The 19,201-nt window shown below is 41.3% G+C and overlaps 1 non-coding gene across 1 annotated transcript; it reads right to left on the minus strand.

Annotated features, from left to right (window-relative positions):
• Positions 1-1,285: 1,285 nt before the first annotated feature.
• LOC112587331 lies at positions 1,286-1,392 on the minus strand. The gene has a single exon (XR_003111819.1). It is a non-coding gene; the product is annotated as a U6 spliceosomal RNA (small nuclear RNA).
• Between the last annotated feature and the right edge of the window lie 17,809 nt (positions 1,393-19,201).

The following is a 19,201-nucleotide window of genomic DNA, read 5'->3' on the forward strand; positions in this document are numbered from 1 at the left end:
GGATGATTGTGTAGTGACTTGTGTGGTATCTGCAAAGACAGGAACTATGTCTGTCTTAGTCATTAATTTGTCCCTTAGCACATAATAGAGCACCTGGCACACAGTGGGTGTTCATAACTATTACACAAATGAATCAATGGATGAAGGAGGCATGGCTAGCATTGGGACTCAACTTTGGGACCAAGATTTCTTCACTAAGAGAAGGCTGGGTGAGAATGGATACATGTATCTGCATAGCTTTGTGTATGCTGTATGTAAGTCCCTGTGCTGTCCGCCTGAAACTATCACAACATTGTTAATTAACCATATGCCAAAACAAAATAAAAGTTAAAAAAAAAAAAGATTTCCCCACTAGACCCAACATAGTCCTGGGGTTAAAAGACTTACCAGTTGGCCCATTCCATTTACCCACCAGCTTGGGATCAAGTGCCTGCTTTTTATTTCCAGCCTTTTGACAATATCTGGTCATCTTTGACATTACCTCCTTTCCTCACCCTGATTTTTTTTTAAATACAATTTTTATTTATTTTAAAATTAAGTTTTACTGGAGTAGAGTTGCTTTACAATGTTGTGTTAGTTTCTCCTGTACAGCAAAGTGAATCCACCACAAGGGTACACATGTCCCCTCCCTTAAGGGATGTTCTCAGCATACAAGCTGTAAACAGGGTAATCACTCACTCACACACCCGTACCTCAAACTCCGTGTCTACTTTTTTCTTAATTGGTTTTTTAAAATTAATTTATTTTTTATTGAAGGATAATTGCTTTACAGAATTTTGCTGTCTTCTCTGAAACCTCAACACAAATCAGCCACAGCTATACATATATCCCCTCCCTTTTGAACCCCCTCCTATCTCCCTCCCCATCCCACCCCTCTAGGTTGATACAGAGCCCCTGTTTGAGTTTCCTGAGACATACAGCAAATTCCCATTGGCTATCTATTTTACATACGGTAATGTAAGTTTCCATGTTACTCTTTCCATACATCTCACCCTCTCCTCCCCTCTCCTCATGTCCATAAGACTATTCTCTATGTCTGTTTCTCCACTGATGCCCTGAAAATAAATTCTTCAGTACCATTTTTCTAGATTCCATATATATGTATTAGAATATGGTATTTATCCTTCTCTTTCTGACTTTTCTCACTCTGTATACTAGGTTCTAGGTTCATCCACCTCATTAGAACTGACTCAAATGCATTCCTTTTTATGGCTGAATAATATTCCATTGTGTACATATACCACAACTTCTTTATCCATTCATCTGTCGATGGACATCTAGGTTGAAAAATATGGAACGCTTTACAAATTTGCATGTCATACTTGTGCAGGGGCCATACTAATCTTCTCTGCATTGTTCCAATTTTAGTATATGTGCTGCTGCAGAAAGCACTGATATTTTTGTCCATTTTCCTATCTTTGGGATTCAAGTTCTTCCATCTATCTTCTCTGGCTTCTGACGTGGGCCTGGCCTTCTTATTTAAAGGGCTATGAATACTAATTTTCCTTAGTTTATTTTATCCCTGTGTAGGCTGTTGTTCCTACATTTTGAGGCTACCAGTGTTGGGCTATCTCGTTTTCACTGAACACCTGTGAACCCTTATCCACTTCCTCCAGAGGTTCTTCTGCCAATCTGGTCTAACTGCAAGCCCTATGGCCTGTAGTCTCTGTAGAATTCACCTTACTGGTTTATGTGTTAGCGCCAAGGGACGTTTATTCAATATTTACTTACCTTATAACATAGTGTGGGGGAGGAAGACATTTTCCTCTACCCCCCTAGGTTCTTCTGGCTGGTCTAAGAATCAAATTGACATGAGACATATTAACAGGAGAAAATCAAACAAAAGTTTAGTAACAGGAATACATGGGAGAGACCAAGGAGAATCGAGGAACTTGTCAAAATGGCCCAAGCCCTCACCTTAAATACCATCTTCAGCTAAAGACAAAAGAGGGTGAATAATGGCGGGTTATTAGGAAGGGCACAGTAAAGAACGGCAAGGTTGTACAGATTTAAGTCATTGCTTTCTTCATGGTTCAGAGTTTCTAGAGATTTGGTCATCTTCCTCTTCCTGATACCTGGAGGGAGACACCCCTACATTTAGAGATTTCCCTTACAAATATAAACATTTCTTACAAAAGAGTAACTCCTACTTAGCTTAAAGAATTTTTCACATGTCTGCTGTTTCTTAGAAAATAATCATCTTAAAATAGTTAAAAAGCTAAGGAGACATTTAAAAAATTAATTCATTTATTTTAATTGGAGGATAATTATTTTACAACATTGTGGTGGTTTTTGCCATACATAGACATGAATCAGCCACAGGTGCATATGTGTCCCCTCCCATCCTGAACCCCCCTCCCACCCCATCCCTCTGGGTTGTCCCAGACCACGAGCTTTGAGTGCCCTGCTTCATGCACCGAACTTGGACTGGTCATCTATTTTTTTTTTTTTTTAAAGGAGAGGCTCTTTTGCAATAGAATAAGGAGACAGAGGGACTTCCCTGGTGGTCCAATGGCTAAGACTCTATGCTCCTAATGCAAGGGACCCAGGTTCAATCCTTGGTTAGGGAACTACATTTAAGGTGTCACAACTAAGACCAGCCAAATAAGTAAATAAAGACTGAAAGAAGAAGAAGAAGGGAGAGAGAATTGGAATGACATGTAAGACAAGGACATCAAGATAAGCACATTTAAAGATCACTGCGCCAGCCAGGAGGCACAAGCCAGCAATGTGACCATGGACAATTCACTTAATTTTTCTGAGGTACAGCTTCCAAATATAGAAAACAAAGCAATTAGATAGTTTTTTAAGTCCTTTCCAGCCTGTATGATTCTCTAGTATTTTGAGTTTTAAAAGGAAGTTCTCAGTATAAATATTCTTTCAAGAATAATGGTTAACTGCCCCAGCTTGAGCACAAACAGAACTCTGTGTTAATTTCCTCACATTCCAGGTTGGATTTCCACTTGTGCCTTTGACAAAGTAAGTATTGGCTTTTTAGAATTTTTTAATTACCTTGAGACCAGTGTATTGACGTGGTTCTCAGAACAATCTTAGCATACTGGGAACTTAGGACTCTAGCAATGTTACAGTGGGTTATTCATTCTTTGGTATTTAGTTTGACATTTATTCTTCTTTTTCAGCCATATTGACTTATATATCATTAGCCCCCAAATGCACCAAAGGGCAATTGCATTGATTATTTTAGTTCTACTCAGTTATTGCTTCCTAATTCATCTTTTACAGTAAAACTTCCCTTGTCAACAGGCCAGAAGAGCTGAGTTTGCATTATAGTCATACCTTCCAATCAAGTGCAGAGACTACTTTAAAAGTAACAGGAGTAAATCATGAGATAGGAAAAACACTTGCTAAATGGAAAATGATTTTGGAAACTTTTATTTGACAGTATCTTAGGAGAGGAATGAATGGAGCTACTGAACTGACTTGTATTAGAGAAGGAAAAAAGTATAAACCAATTTCTGCAAAACTGTACGATTTTCATTGAAAAATCTCCCTGATTGATTACATGTCCTACAACATGGGTTAATCTGAGATTCAAATAACCCAAAGGTTTCTAAGAACCCAGCAGAGAGGGAATCTTTTGGGTAGCAAGACTATCTCTGAAGAGGGTATCTTTTCTTCCATGTGGTCAGAGCCTAGAAAAAAAGAAGAGTAAGAAAGTCTCTCTCACCTAGGAATTTAAATATTTTTGGTAAACTCTTCTGAAGTTTATTTTTTCTAATGGAGGCTCCAATCTGGGGGAGATTGGGTTTGTAGACAACGAGTCTCCCACCATCATCTTTAGTTGTTTTTGTTGTTTAGTTGCTAAGTCATGTTTGACTCTTTGTGACCCAGTGGACTGCAACATGCCAAGCTTTCCTGTCTTCCACCATCTCCTGGAGTTTGCTCAAATTCATGTCCATTGAGTTGGTGATGCCATCCAGCAATCTCATCCTCTGCCTCCCCTTTCTCCTTTTGCCTTCAATCTTTCTCAGCATCAGGATCCTTTCCAGGGAGTTTGCTCTTCACATCATGTGGCCCAAGTACTGGAGCTTCAGCTTCAGCATCAGTCCTTCCAATGAATACTCAGGGCTGATTTCCTTTAGGATGGACTGGTTTGATCTCCTTCATCATTGACTGGTTTGAACTTCATCATCTTATCCTTCTTAAATATCTGTCACAGTATTACAGTGTTTTTAGCTGCAAATGAAGAGAAACACTAACTGGTGGGTCTAACCCTAAACTGAAACCATTTTCCCCACAATCTTTCTGCTGGGTTTGTGTGGCGAGTGTTACTTTCATAATTAACCAGTCATTGTCTTGTCTTGGACAAAAGAATGATCAGTCACAATGTGGCAAAACCAGACAACAAAAAAATAAGAACTAAGCCACAAAAGTAAAAATATACAAATAAGACTCCACCAAACTAAAAAGCCTCTGCCCAGGAAACGAATCATCGACAAAAATGAAAAGACAACCTACATAATGGAAGAAATGTTCGCATCATATATCTGATCAGAATGGCTATTATCAACAAGGTAAAAAATCACAAATGTTTATGAGAATGTGGGGAAAAGGCAACACCTGTGTGCTTCTGGTGAGAATGTAAGCTGGTGCAGCCACTGTGGAAAACAGTGCCGGGGTTCCTTAAAAGCTTAAAAATAGAAGTACCACATGATCCAGCAATCCCACTTCTAGTTTTCTTTCTGAAAGAAACAAAAACACTATTTTGAAAAGACATCTGCAACTTCACGTTCATTGCAGTGTTATTTATATAATGGAATATTATTTGGCCATGAAAAAGAAGAAATTCTGACTTTTGCTACAACACAGATGGATCTTGAGGGCATTATGCTAAGTGAAGTGAGTCAGACAGAGAAAGACAAACACTATATGATGTTTTAAAATGAACTGATAGACACAGAGAATAGACCAGTAGTTGACAGAGGCGGGGGGTGGAGGATTTGCAAAAAATGGGTGTGTGTGACCAAAAGGTACAAACTTCGCATTACAAGACAAATAAGTTCTGGAGATAAAATGTGCAGCGTGGTTACTATAGTGAACAGTACTGTGTTGTATATTTGAAAGTTGCTAAGACAGTACATCTTGAAAGTTCTCATCACATGCATTTCTACTGTAACTATATATTATGATGGATGCTAATTAGATTTACTGTAGTGATCATTTAGCAATATATACACATATCAAGCCATTATGTTGTATACCTAAAACTAATACAATGTTACATGTCAATAATATCTCAATAAAAAATTTTAAGTATAAAACCTGACTCATGCAGAGATCCCATTTTGTGGGGAGTTTGTGTACTTTTACTGTCCAACCCCTAGCTTCTCAGTCTCTCTTCTCCTCAGCCTGTAGAATTTCTTCCCTTTCCATAAGTCACTCATCTTGACCACAGGTAAATATCAGGATGCATGGAAAAGGGCCTTCTGAGTGCTAGCCTAGAGGAGGTAAGGGCTGAGTGGCAAACAGAGGTGACTCCCATCCTGGGCACTGAGACACGCACATAGAGGACCTTGATCAAAGCCTTGATAAGAGACCTTGATCAAAGCCTATGTTCTTTTTCAATAATAACTAAAATGATTTACTCAATCTGGATTCCCAGTCCACAGATAATCAGAAACTAAAGCTGAGAATGAAAAATGATACCTCACAGGCTGAAAGTGATGATGGAGACCAAAAAAAAAAAAAAAAAAAAAAGGCTATTAAACAGGTACAACTAAAAAACCTATAGAGTTCAGAGGACATTTCATGAATGACTCACCACTCAATAGCCTCAGAATCAATTCCCCTGTGTTTTTATATTTTAGTTGTGCAAGCATTGTGCCTCAGTTCAGTTCAGTTCAGTCACTCAGTCGTGTCCTACTCTTTGCGACCCCATGAATCACAGCACACCAGGCCTCCCTGTCCATCACCAACTCCTGGAGTTCACTCAGACTCATGTCCTTCGAGTCAGTGATGCCATCCAGCCATCTCATCCTCTGTCGTCCCCTTCTCCTCCAGTCCCCAATCCCTCCCAGCATCAGAGTCTTTTCCAATGAGTCAACTCTTCGCATGAGGTGGCCAAAGTACTGGAGTTTCAGCTTGAGCATCATTCCTTCCAAAGAAATCCCAGGGCTGATCTCCTTCAGCATGGACTGGTTGGATCTCCTTGCAGTCCAAGGGACTCTCAAGAGTCTTCTCCAACACCACACTTCAAAAGCATCAATTCTTTGGCGCTCAGCCTTCTTCACAGTCCAACTCTCACATCCATACATGACCACAGGAAAAACCATAGCCTTGACTAGACGGACCTTTGTTGGCAAAGTAATGTCTCTGCTTTTTAATACGCTATCTAGGTTGGTCATAACTTTCCTTCCAAGGAGTAGGCGTCTTTTAATTTCATGGCTGCAGTCACCATCTGCAGTGATTTTGGAGCCCCCGAAAAATAAAGTCTGACACTGTTTCCACTGTTTCCCTGTCTATTTCCCATGAAGTGATGGGACCAGATGCCATGATCTTCGTTTTCTGAATGTTGAGCTTTAAGCCAACTTTTTCACTCTCCTCTTTCACTTTCATCAAGAGGCTTTTGAGTTCCTCTTCACTTTCTGCCATAAGGGTGGTGTCATCTGCATATCTGCATTGTACCTAGTAGGTCTTAAAGCTTGGTTTTAAAAACAATAGTCTTCAGTAATCTGTAAACTTCCATGGTACTGAATTGCTCACTACCAGAAATGCTTTTAAATGAGATACCATTACAGCAGGAATAGAGAGAAAATCCCAGGATTAGTGGGTCTGTGTTGTGTGTACTCTTTGGCTAAATGAGGCTGCTCAATTCCTAAAATACCCTCATCCCTGGAGGCCAGCACCAGAGAAGCCTGAGTGCTCGCATTGGTCATTAGATGAAAAAGCAAGAGACATACAGCTTGCCCAACCTGGAGGTGACCAAGACACTAGGAAGGCGCCTGAACATTTTATTTGAGGGTAGCACCAAGCCCAAGGTGGCAGCTGGGGCATGAGTCAGAGACCTCTTGTGGCTTCTGCACTAGAAGGGCTGAGTGTCTTATCAGCAAATCACTGAAGAAGGTAAACCCCTCACCTACAACACCCTTCCAATTCTTTGACACTTTTCAAACACTTGCCTCTTCTAATGTCAAGTTCAAGGCTCACCTTACCCACAGAGCCCACACTGACCATTTGGGCCTTTTCTGGCCTCTCCTTCCTCGGAAGACTTCTCATGTTGTTATCCAGCTCATTCATCTGGCACTTGCCATCATGTTTTATATTGTTAGCTCTCATTTCCTTGCCAACTGCTTGGTGAGCTCCTAGAAGTCACAGGCCATCGTAGAGGCTCTCGCATCTCCCATAGCAAAGAGCATGGGGCCTTGAACACAGCACACTCTCAATAAATAACACTCTTCTTGTGCAAAGAGATGGACATGACTTAGCAACTGAAGAACAACAACAACTTCATCGAGCAAATATTAATTGGTTGCCTACTATGTGTCAGCTACACAAAATCCCTGTCCTCATGGAGTTCATAGTCTAGGGGGGGAAGGTGGTTGAGGACAAACACTGAAAATGTATGTTACCTTAGATAGTGCAAGTGCTAAACAGAAAACATTACATGAAATGTGGGTGGTGGGGGAGGCTTTGAAATTTTAGATCATGTTTAGAAATAATCTAAATTATTTATAAATTTAGAAAGTTTAGATCGAGGAGACGGTGACTTTCAAGTAAAGACCTGAAGAAATCAGTGAGCGAGCCATACAGACAGCTGGGGAAACGCAGTTCAGGCAGAGGGAACAGCAGGCAGAAAGCGTGTTAGTCACACAGTCATGTCCAACTCTTTGTGACCCCATGGACTGAAACCCACCAGACTCCTCTGTCCATGGGATTCTCCAGGCAAGAATACTGGAGTGGGCTGCCATTCCCTTCTCCAGGCAGAGAACCTTGTTAATTAGGGCATTAACAGACATTGTTTCTAAATCCCTGGAATCAGGACTTTATATCAACTTGAAAAGTCCTGCTTATAATATATAACATATATAGTAAAGCTGGCATTAACAGACACTATTGTGAAGTTTTCAAGTGTATGTATGTGTGTGTGTGTGTGTATCTCAAGATATATGATACTGATATGATACATATATGGTATGATATTAAAGCCTGGCACCAGCAGACACGACTATAGAACCCTCAAGAGCAGGACTGCTCAAGCTGTAAGAACATAAGCTGTAATAAACCAAGCTCTACCCAGCCCTTAGAAGATTAGGCTGACGGTCTTAAACTTTTGGGTGTCCTTGGCCATAGTGCAGGTGATACAGCTCAGATTATCAGCCCCAGGCAGTCCTGTTCGCCACAGCAGGCACACTGGTCCTAACCAATGGAAGAACAGTCCCACTTGAGTAAGTTATCAAGGAGGCTGTTAGCAAGTCCTCTCATTATTAGCTTCTGCCAGAAATTATAGTTGGGATACTTCCATAGATGCAAGATAAATTGTCAGTGGGACTCTTGCCCATTGTGAGGTGGTTTCCAGCTAGTCTGGAGTTGCCCCAGAGAGGCTCACTTTGATTGGTTAGTCAGGTGACATCGCCCAGCCAATAAGAGTATTCAAGAGACCAGTTGACACACATTTGTCTACCTTGGCCGCTGCAGTGGCTTCTGGCAATGAACTCAAAATGAAGCTTGAATGTACTATTATAAATTCTCTTTCCTTCTCTGATGGGCCAAACTAGTCTCTTGCTTACGAACTTCCCTTTTATTAAGGATCTGAGGTAATAACCTCAAAGCTGTTGCAGAAAACAGCATTAAGGTTTTTATCCTTTGGGGAAAACTGCGCAAGCTGACCCATCACCACTCTCCACTATTCCGCATCCCAGGGCAGAGGAGCAGCCCTGCCTCTCCACCCCTTAGATGTCCCAGGGCCTGGTGGGAGGTGCTTGCAGCTCATTCCACCCTTACCCCCACTTTTTTTCACCCCTTCTCTTCTGGAATTTTAGAGCTGACTTTTGAAAGTCACTTTCTGCCAAGACTTTTTTTTTTTTTTAAACATCTTGTGTATGTGCTGCTGCCAGACTGGGATTGACTTACCAAATAAAAGGACATTAGAAATCCACAGAGTCAGATCAATCTTTAATGAAAAACCAACAAAACATTAAAAGGCTGCCACTAAGCAGCTAGGGGTTGAAGGCAACTCTAGCTAATTGGCACCCATAGCATTTCTCCACGCTGCCAAGTTCCAGAGAACTGGCTCTCAACCCAGCTCCGCCAAATTAGGCCAGTTCTCTACACAGCTCGTGTTGCTCAGTTGCTAATTAGGGTGATACAGAGTACCCCATCCAAATGGAGTGTCTTCTAGACATAGATGCTTCCTGAAATTTGAGGGTTTTAAAATGCTCCCTGAAACACTAGCTGCCATTTTGTAACTTGCATTGATCAGTGGTGAAGAAATTAACTAAATAGCTTCTATTCTCACTAACAGATGCAATAGCAATGCTAAAATGATTTGGGGATGGAGAGATATTTGGAGGAAGAAATCTGTTTTATTTTGGTGGAACAATTTACAATGATTTAGGAAATCTGAGGCTTTTAAAAGATTGAGATAGAGTGATTCTCTTTGTAAATTCTCTGATGTTTTCTAATCAACTGATTTTTTAGAGCACTTTTTCTCACCTCTAACTGACATTAGAATCACCATACGGGTGGATGGAGTACTGCCACCCAATGCAAACCAATCACCCAGAAACTCTGGAGGTAGAGCCCAGAGACCGGTAATTTTCTTCCAAATCTCTTTAGTTGATTGTAATGTGAAGCTGGGGGTGAGAACTGTTGTTAGCTGGGGGTGAGAACGGTTGTTCCACAGAAATCAATTTTAGTGTTTCAAATAACCTTCTTTTTTTTTTAATGTTGAATGGAAACAAAAGTATTATATAGGACTTTGAAAAGCCTCATTGTTACAAGGCCTGTTTAGTTCCATGGCTTTGGATACATCCCTTCTTGGGTTGCTTTTCACCTTCAAAATGAATTTTTCTCAAAGATGTTGAGAAAATGAGCAGAAGTACTATATTAGTTTGCTCAAGCTGCCATAACAAAGTTCCATAGACTGGGAAGGCTTAAACAATAGAAGTTTGTTTTCTCAACATTGTTCTAGAGGCTAGAAGTTCAAGATCAAGATGTCAGAAGGTATGGTTTCTTCTGGGGCCTTTCTCCTTGGCTTAGAGATAGCCATCTTCTCTTTGTGTCTCCATATGGTACTCCCTCTATATTTCTTTGTATCTTACTCTCTTTTTGTAAGGACATGAGACATATTGAATTAGAGTCCAGTCATATGACCTTACTCTACTTCATTAAAGACCCTAGGTAGTCATCTTTGGAGGTAGTCAGGGTTACAATTTGAACATATGAATTATTGTGGGAGATAGAATTCAGCCATAACAGGTACTGTGAAGTAAAGTGCATTTTTTGTGTGTGTAGGAGACAAAAAAATTTCTTCTTAAAATAAGTTTTTTTTTGTTTGTTTTCTAAAGACATTGAGAATAAATTCAGAAGTTGCCTGGGCATGTGTAGTATAAAGTCTTGAACCATGGCCCATCATGGTGGGAAAATCGTGCCAGAGGAAGGAAGTCTCAGGCCCACTGAAAACCCAGTGCTGGGGTATTCCAGAGATGCCTTGTAAAGACGTAAGCGATCACCTGCTCACTTGAATTCTTCAATTGCCTCCATTGTTCAGGATGTCCCAGACAGCCCAGGGTGCTATAAGAGCGTGTGTAATAGACGTTCCCATCCAAAGAGGTCTCTGCTTTCTTGGCTCTTCCAGTGCTTATAAAATTTGTATTTGTATAAAAGGCAAAGCAATGTGTACAATGTATGAAGCCTTGGTGCTCTAAAGTTCTAGATCTGTTTAGTTAAAATGCTAAAATATAATTTTTAGATCTTAATTATCCACTCCCTAAACATGTGGTTCCTGGGAAATATCACCTCAATGGGTTTCATCTAAGGCCCTCAGTTTAGTTTTTGTAAAATCACATGTTTCAGGAAAAGGGAAGATGAAGAATACAGAAGCAAAGCAGAGAGGTACACGTACATAGTGTGTGTGTGTATGTGTGTGGTAATGGGTATACTATAAGGGAGCATAAAACCAAAAAAAAGCCAAATGTAAGCCATGGTGCTATCATGGGGGGAGACCATCTACCAGGATTGAGGGTTTAGAATACTGCATAAGACAAGCAATATTCTGAGTTTCTGTTTGAATGAATCTTCCAGTCCCCTGACTTTACTTTCAACAGGAGCAAAGATAATCACCATTTTGTGTGAAGTCTATGCTCTAAACCAATCATGGTGCCATACCTTCAATAAGTCGTTTCTGAGACACTTTCGTGTGCACAGCACTGTCCGGAGCGCCAGGCAACATGAAGAGGTATGAGATATACCATGACTCCCCATGAGCTTGGAGTTTAGTTGAGCAGACTGTGCATATACAAGTTCAAAGGTGAGCAACACCATGAAACTTGCAGCAACAAAAAGGCTGTCATAGGGTGATGGTTTATAAATGTCCCTGTAGAGTCCTAAAGGAAAGATTCGATCCTTCTGGAACTAAAGGCTGCAATAAGAGATGTGAATTCAGAGCTATCCTGGTAGACTGGATTCAGGGCAAGGAAAAATGGAGAGGAGAAACTTCAAAAATGGAAAACGAGGATAAAATGGCCTAGCTGTTTTTGTTTGTTTTTCACTGGTTTGTGTTAATAGATTTCATGGATCAGATCTCGGATTCAGGAGAAAATCACTGAACACATTTATAATAAAATGCAAGTCAAATTTCAGTCAATCTCTCAGCTTCTAACAGGTCTTTCTTTCAGCCCCATCCCTACTCTAAACAAATAGGCCAACAAACATATGACTTAATGACCAGCTCACACTACGATCCCTGTCAGTGGGAAACTAGATCTTGGCCAAGGGCATGGTCATTTAAAAGGGTCCAGTTTGGTCCTCAGTATAAACTGGTCATTACAGAACATGTGAGACTTGACCCTCCTGCAGGAACCTGCCCAGTGTGGCTAAAATTGGCCTCCTGAATTAGACATCGCAAAGGAGAGAAAATACACCATGGGCTGAAGGCCTTTCAAAAGTCTTTTCTTTCTGTAAAAGGAAATGAGGCCAAAGTCAGCAACCAGAGTAGACTCAAATTTATAAAAGCTATCTAGATTCTACCTCAGGAATGTGAAGGAAATTTAGGTCTCCCTTAAGCAATGCCTTTTTATCCAATTTGCTTTAAAAAAAAAAAAAGCTGTTTTGTGTTTGGGGTTACCATCCCTTTTCTGTTATTTTTGAAAAATCTGCTGCTTTAAAATAAAAGCCTAGTATATGGAATATCAGAAGTGATGACTGTTTTAAACAAAGAAGCCCTTTTCTCCATCCTCTGTCCCAGGCCTCTGCACACGGGCGTGAGACCGACCTGCTCTTTGGACCTCAGAATGAGTGAGCACACTCGGGCGTGATCAGCCTGCCCTTTATCCCTCCAAGATCGAGGTGTTCCTCCATCCAGCCCGGGAGGCCAGCAAACCATTGTGCAATCTGTTCCACCCACACAGGCCTATGGGATTGCTACACTGCCTTTTCCTTTTATTAGAAGGGAAAAATCGATCCTCCTAAATAAATGGTAAGTCCACTATTGTAAGGAAGCTGAAATAGTTGCATGGCTTTTGGCTAGTGGCTAACTAGGTTTCCTTGTTCCTAGCTCTACTGGAAACAGCCAGTTAGGAGCAGAGCCAAGGACCTAATCTCTCCCTTCTAGAACCTCTGCTGCTGCTACTGCTGCTGCTAAGTCACTTCAGTCGTGTCGGACTCTGTGCGACCCCATAGATGGCAGCCCACCAGGCTTCCCCGTCCCTGGGATTCTCCAGGCAAGAACACTGGAGTGGGTTGCCATTTCCTTCTCCATCTAGAACCTCTACCTTCACCTAACTCCTATACCTCCCTGGCAATAAAACCATCAGTGTAAAACCTACATCATGCCACTTTCTTGATGGCAGGCATACTCTTTCTGGCTTTCCAATCAGGAAGACCTAGAGGTAGTGAACACAGAGGACTCCATGGACCAGCTAGAAAACTCCAATGTGTTGTGGATTTAATGGGGTCTGTGCACCTGCCCAGGGACCCTGGCAGGGGTGACCACTGTCCTGGGGGAACAGGGATACTGTGACTCCATTCCAGCCCTTTGGTACCCCATGGGAACACTGACCCAGTGTTATCTTAGGAATTTTCCAGGGAAGCTCAAACTTTACAGTTTAATGAGAGATGTTCTGGTTTACCAAGGTTGGCTCCACTTTTTAAAACACTGTAAAAGCCAGACAAAATACATCTGAGGGCTATGTTCAGCTTTCAGGCTGCCACTGTGAGACATCTGCCATCTTGGATGGGACCAGCACCTTCTGTCTGCATGGGAGCTCATGGGAGCTGACAGGTGATGGAAGCTTGAGGAGCTTCTCGTGTGAGCACCTACCTGGTCACCTTCAGCACAGAGGTGTGGGTGCTGGCGTTAGCTACGTTAGCTGGACTTTGCATTCTGTGTTTGTACAAGAGATAACATGCTCCCCACACACTGAGTTCACAGATGGTGAATGTCTGCTCTCCTCTGCCAGAGTATCAAGGAGGGAATAAAACACGACATGAATCTCCACTTCTTTCTTTCTTCGTCGGCTGGCAAAGCCTGGGTGGGCTTAGTTAAGATGGTACCAGGATAGACTGAGCAGCCTAGATGTCCCTGACTGGGTGGACTGGGGAGGGGGGGGATGTTGTGGGGTTAGCCATGTGGATAAACTCTCATTCCCCCCAAACATCCGCAGGGATATCGTATTGCATGGAAACTGTAGAAAGTGGCTGTTCAGTCTGGGTGTCCTCTCCCTGCCGGGCTAGACACTGTCTCTCATCGATTGCTCCTTTTCAAGCCTCCTACATACACATAACACACACAGCTGCTGCTCTCTGGGTGCCCACTGCAGCTTCCTACTCTCACTTCCATTCACATACCAACATACTGGGCCTGGCATCAAAATTTCCACTGCCTCCTACCCAATCCAAATGTGTTCTAATCATCCAGTTCCAGAAGAGGGCAACGATGGATAGAAGTCACTTCAGCCTCTGGAGCTAAACTCTCTGATGCAAATATCATGCAAGCCAGAAGTGTAATTTAAAAATTTCAACTAGCCACATTTTAACAATACAGCCCGCAAATCCTTCATAATCTATTGTATTTAATCCAATGTACCCCAAATATCATTTCAACATGTAATTGATATTTTTAAAATTGTTAATGAGATATTTTACATTTTTTGTAGTCAGCCTTTGAAATCTGGTGTCTATTTTGTACTTAGAGCACTTCCCAATTTGTACTAGCCTCATTTTAAGTTGTTCAAAAGTCTTATGAGGCTAGTGACTACTGTTTAGATGGCACAGCTCTAGAATATAAAGAAAGAAATTTCCCTAATGTAGTGATCAAATTTCTACCTCCAAGTTTTTGTTAATGAGGAAATCTAATTGCCTAAAATATCCCATAGTGACATATTTGAATAAAATTCAAAATGTTTTTGACAAATTAAAATGGTTCATTGATTCTTGCAAAGTGAATGTCAACTAGACTAAGTGTAAAATTCTATATTCAGGCTCATAGAAGTCAGGCATATAAATATAGTAGGAGAGACTCGCTTGGCAGTTCATCTGAAAAGAAAAATCTGTGTTTAACTTGGTCACAATCTCCTAAGAGCTACATTGTGATAGGATTTTTTTTTTAATCCACACAATCAATATAGTAACCCCACATACAGGAAATAATCAGTCAGAACTAGTGCTGAATTAAAGAGTGTGTCAGTTATGATTTTATTCAGGGCTCCAGACTATAAAATGCTTAACATACAGGATGTGTAAGAAGATGAAGAAAATGTCATTTACCAGATTTCTTGGCTGAACTTCATACTTTCTGATAAGTTCACTGGCATGAGGACTGAGGTCTCTAAGACATGTTTGAGTTATAATTGAGGGTCACTAACTAGCTTTCAAGGAGGTAGGTGCAGTTATCTATAGGACTGTGTTTGCCAGATAGGGTGTTTGTGATTGTGCAAGACCTGAACTGATCAGGGTAATAAAGAGGATCACCATTGCTGCTGGTCAACCTTCCAGCCCCACTTCATGTAACAGACACGTATTTAGGGCATGTCCATTAGAACAGAAATAAAATTATTAACCTGAGTCTAGGGTAAAGAATCCATCTGTAATACAGGAGACACGAGTTCGATTTCTGGGTCAAGAAGATCTCCTGGAGGAGAAAATGGCAACCCACTCCAGTATTGTTGCCTGGAGAATTCTATGGACAGAGGAGCCTGGTGGACTATGGTCCATGGGATTAAAAAGAATCAGACACGACTGAGTGACTAAGCACAGAATATCTATAATGTTCTCTTTTGGCCACATCTAGAGAAGTGTGCTGGATTTTAAGTATTGCATTTTAAGATAGACTTTTTACAAACCAGAACTTCTGATAAGTAATGGAGAAGATTGATACGGGTGATGAGCAGTTCATCAGTGTGAGAGTTTGAAGAACAAAAGATTTTTGATATGAGAAGGCTAAAAAATAGTTGAAGGATTTTCCTGTAAAAGATGGAGTAGATTTATCATATTCTCTGATTCTCTGGATATCAACTAGTGTCCAACAATCAATCCAATTCTGGACTAACTACCAAGAGTTAGTTTTTGATCCCACAAGTTAAAGGATCTCAGCTCCCACAAGACTGTTCCAACATCAGATGCCAATATCAGATCCAAACTTCTGTCTGACTTGGTAAAAATTCAGAAGTTTTCACATCTACATCCCCCACCCCACGTTCCATAATTTCCTAGAATTAGGACTCACAGGATTTGGGAAAATGCTATTACTAAAACAACTTATTATAAAGGACACAAAAGACCAGCTAGAGGAAGAGGTACATAGGGTGAGGTCTGAAAATGGTCCTGAGCATAGAAGCTTGCATCTCTGAGGAGCCGGGGTGCCCCAGCCTCCCAGCACAAGAATGTGCTCACCATGTTGGTATCTCCCCAAACCCTGTCATTTATGGATGTTTACAGAGGTTTCCAGTCAAGGATTTTCCTGCTTTGGGTGCATGGAGTCTTAATCCCTGGGCTGCCAAGAAAATGAACCATGTGATGGTTAATTTTATGTATCAACTTGACTGGTCTAAGGGATGCCCAGATATCTGGTAAAACATTATTTCTGGGTGTGTCTGTGAGGATGTTCCTGGAAAAGAATCATTTGAAACAGTAGACTTCAATCCCTTGAGGGCCCTCATAAAACAAAAAGAGAATGCTGTCTTCTTAAATAGGAGTGTTCATCCTCTCCTATCCTCAAACATCAGAGCTCCTGGCTCTTGGATTTGTGGACTCTGGGACTTAGACCAGCAGACCCCTGGTTCTCAGGCCTTTGGACATGGACTGAATCATGCCACTGACTTTCTTGGTTCTCCAACTTGCAGAAGGTTTGGGGGGGGGGGTGCGGTGCACAGCTCAGCCTCCAAAACTGTGTGAGCTAGTTTCTACAGTAAATCGCCTTTTATAAATATATCTTTATAGGGCTTCTCTGGCGGCTTAGCTGGCTAAGAATCCACCTGCAATGCAGGAGATCTGGGTTCTATTCCCGGGTTGGGAAGATCCCCTGGAGAAGGGAATGTCTACCCACTCCAGTATTCTGGCCTGAAGAAGTCCATGGACTATTGGGGTAGCTCCAAAACTGTGTGAGCTAGCTTCTACAATAAGTCTCCTCTTACATGTATGTCTATATATCCTATTGTTTCTGTTTCTAGAAAAACCTGACTAATATGCACACTTACATTATTCCCAGCATAAATTACCTGATGGAAGTTTTAAGGAAGCAAGTTTTAATTAAGCATCAGAAAAGACTTCCTGAAAATTAGAATTCCATTAGTTGGAAATTGGTTTTGTCTCTTGAGTAATGAGACAATGAACTCTCTCGTCTCCAGATATAAGCAGAGGGGGGCTAAATTTATCAGGGTTGTAGAGATTCTCACCTTTTTTTGGTAATAGTTAAGCCTCAAAACTTGGAGCTCTCCTTACCAGCTTTAATAGTCTCGACTATAAAAAAAAATATTCAAAGGGTTAGGATTTACATTTTCAAAGAGCCATTCTTTTAAACTGTCAAAGTAGATATAGATCACATGGAGAAATTTCAGGTTTTTCAGGTACCTTGCCAAATATCAAAATGACAGCAGGGGTTGTCCTCAACCACAAGCCGGCTAAGAAGAAAAAATACACAGAGTCAGCGTTTCATGTCAACACCACCGCTATTGCTTCACCAGTGCAATCCCCACCCCCAGCTTTGTAAACTCCTGCACGAATTTCTCACAAACAAGCAAAGAGTTAAGTCTGGGGGAAGTGTGAAGGATGGCCAGGAAAATCTGACTAACAACAAGGGTGTAGAGAATCTTCCCTGCAAGGCAAACCTACTGGTCAATGCTTTCTTTTGTCTTCTGAAAAACCCTTTAAACGAATTTGGTCCGAAGGTGTATTAGTTGCTGTTTGTTTCACCCCTGATTCCTCTCCAAGAATGCATATAACTATGATCAAATCAAAATTCAGGCGACCTTTGTTAAATGATAAACAGGCATATTAAAATTTTTAAGAGTTTTTTTTTTTGTTTGTTTAAGCAAACGTCAATTGGAATTGATGTTGCCAAACTGGAGGTGGTTAGGAATGCTCCACCAAGAAGGGGCAGGGGCAAGACTTTGATAGGGCAAAGGTGGAATCGAAGCCGGGAAACTATTTGATTGGCTGTAGCTTAAGTTTTGGGCTTCCACAGTGGCTCAGCAGGTAAAGAATCTGCCTGCAATGCAGGAGACGCCAGTTTGATCCCTGGGTTGGAAAGATTCCCTATAAAAGGAAATTGGAACCCACTCCAGTATTCTTGCATGGGAAATCCCGTGGACAGAGGAGCCAGGTGGGCTACAGTCCATGGAGTTGGAAAGAGTTGGATAAGACTGAGTGACCAAGCACAGCTTAAGTTTGTCTTAAGTGGAAAAGCTGAAATTTTGTGTCTATGATTGGATAACCTGAGGAATCTACAGGGTCCTTGGATTTGCTCACACAGACTGCTATGGTTTGTATTAGAACCTTCTCAGTCTAATGGCCTCCTTGTTTTATTAATATTTTCTATTTCTGTGGTCAAACACCTTTGGTTACTGGACCCACAAGCTGCTTCAGGGCATCACTGATCTTTAATCAGCTCCATTTTCAGAGTATAGAAGTAGTGAGATTGTTCTTCAGGTGGCAAGCTAACAAAAGTGTGGCCACCACATGCTTTAGAACAGAAAGTACACATTAGGTACTTAATGTGTCAGCTTAGAAGAAAGACTTACTTCCAAAAGGCCTTTGTATTTCCAAAACCAATGGTCACTTCTTTGAGCTCATATTAGCGTCTCAACAGCATTTCCTCTAGCTCACCACCCCCTATTTCTTGACTGACTTTTTTCCTGAGGCTTCCTTAAGAAAGGGGTGTGGCCCCCTTGTGATAGATGTACCATCCCTCCTACAATTCACTGCTCCTCCCTGTGAGAGGATTACAGGCCATCACCCTAGATGCAACAAAATCGTCCATGGAAAGTAAGCAAGAAAAAAAGAAGAGATAGAGGAAATGGAATGAAATTTTACTTACATGGAAAGTAAGAAGAGATAGAGACCACATCCCTCCATATGTTTAATGAATGGGATTCAGGATTTCCTAACATCATCTCCTCTAGCTACAGCTGATATCTGAAATGAATTTTCAGAATCTTTTTCCTTTTCTCTTCGGACATGTATTTCCACTGAGTTGCAAATCCTCTTGGGTGAAGAAAACCTTTAAAGGAGGAAGGGAATTAAAATTTATTGCATACTCAGTATGTGACAAGTTCTGTATTAGAAACTTCACATGTATTATTTCATCATCACAATCCTCTCCTTATTCCCATTTTGTTGTTGTTTAGTCACTAAGTTGTGTCCGACTCTTGGCAGCCTCATGGACTGTAGCTTGCCAGGCTTCTCTGTCCATGGGATTTTCCAGGGAGGAATACTGGAGTGGTTTGCCATTTCCTCCTCCAGGGGCTCTTCCTGACCCCAGGATCAAACCCGAGTTGCCCAAATTGGCAAGCAGATTCTTTACTACTGA

Source organism: Bubalus bubalis, chromosome 1 (genome assembly GCF_019923935.1).
Source record: "Bubalus bubalis isolate 160015118507 breed Murrah chromosome 1, NDDB_SH_1, whole genome shotgun sequence".
Lineage (NCBI taxonomy): Eukaryota > Metazoa > Chordata > Mammalia > Artiodactyla > Bovidae > Bubalus > Bubalus bubalis.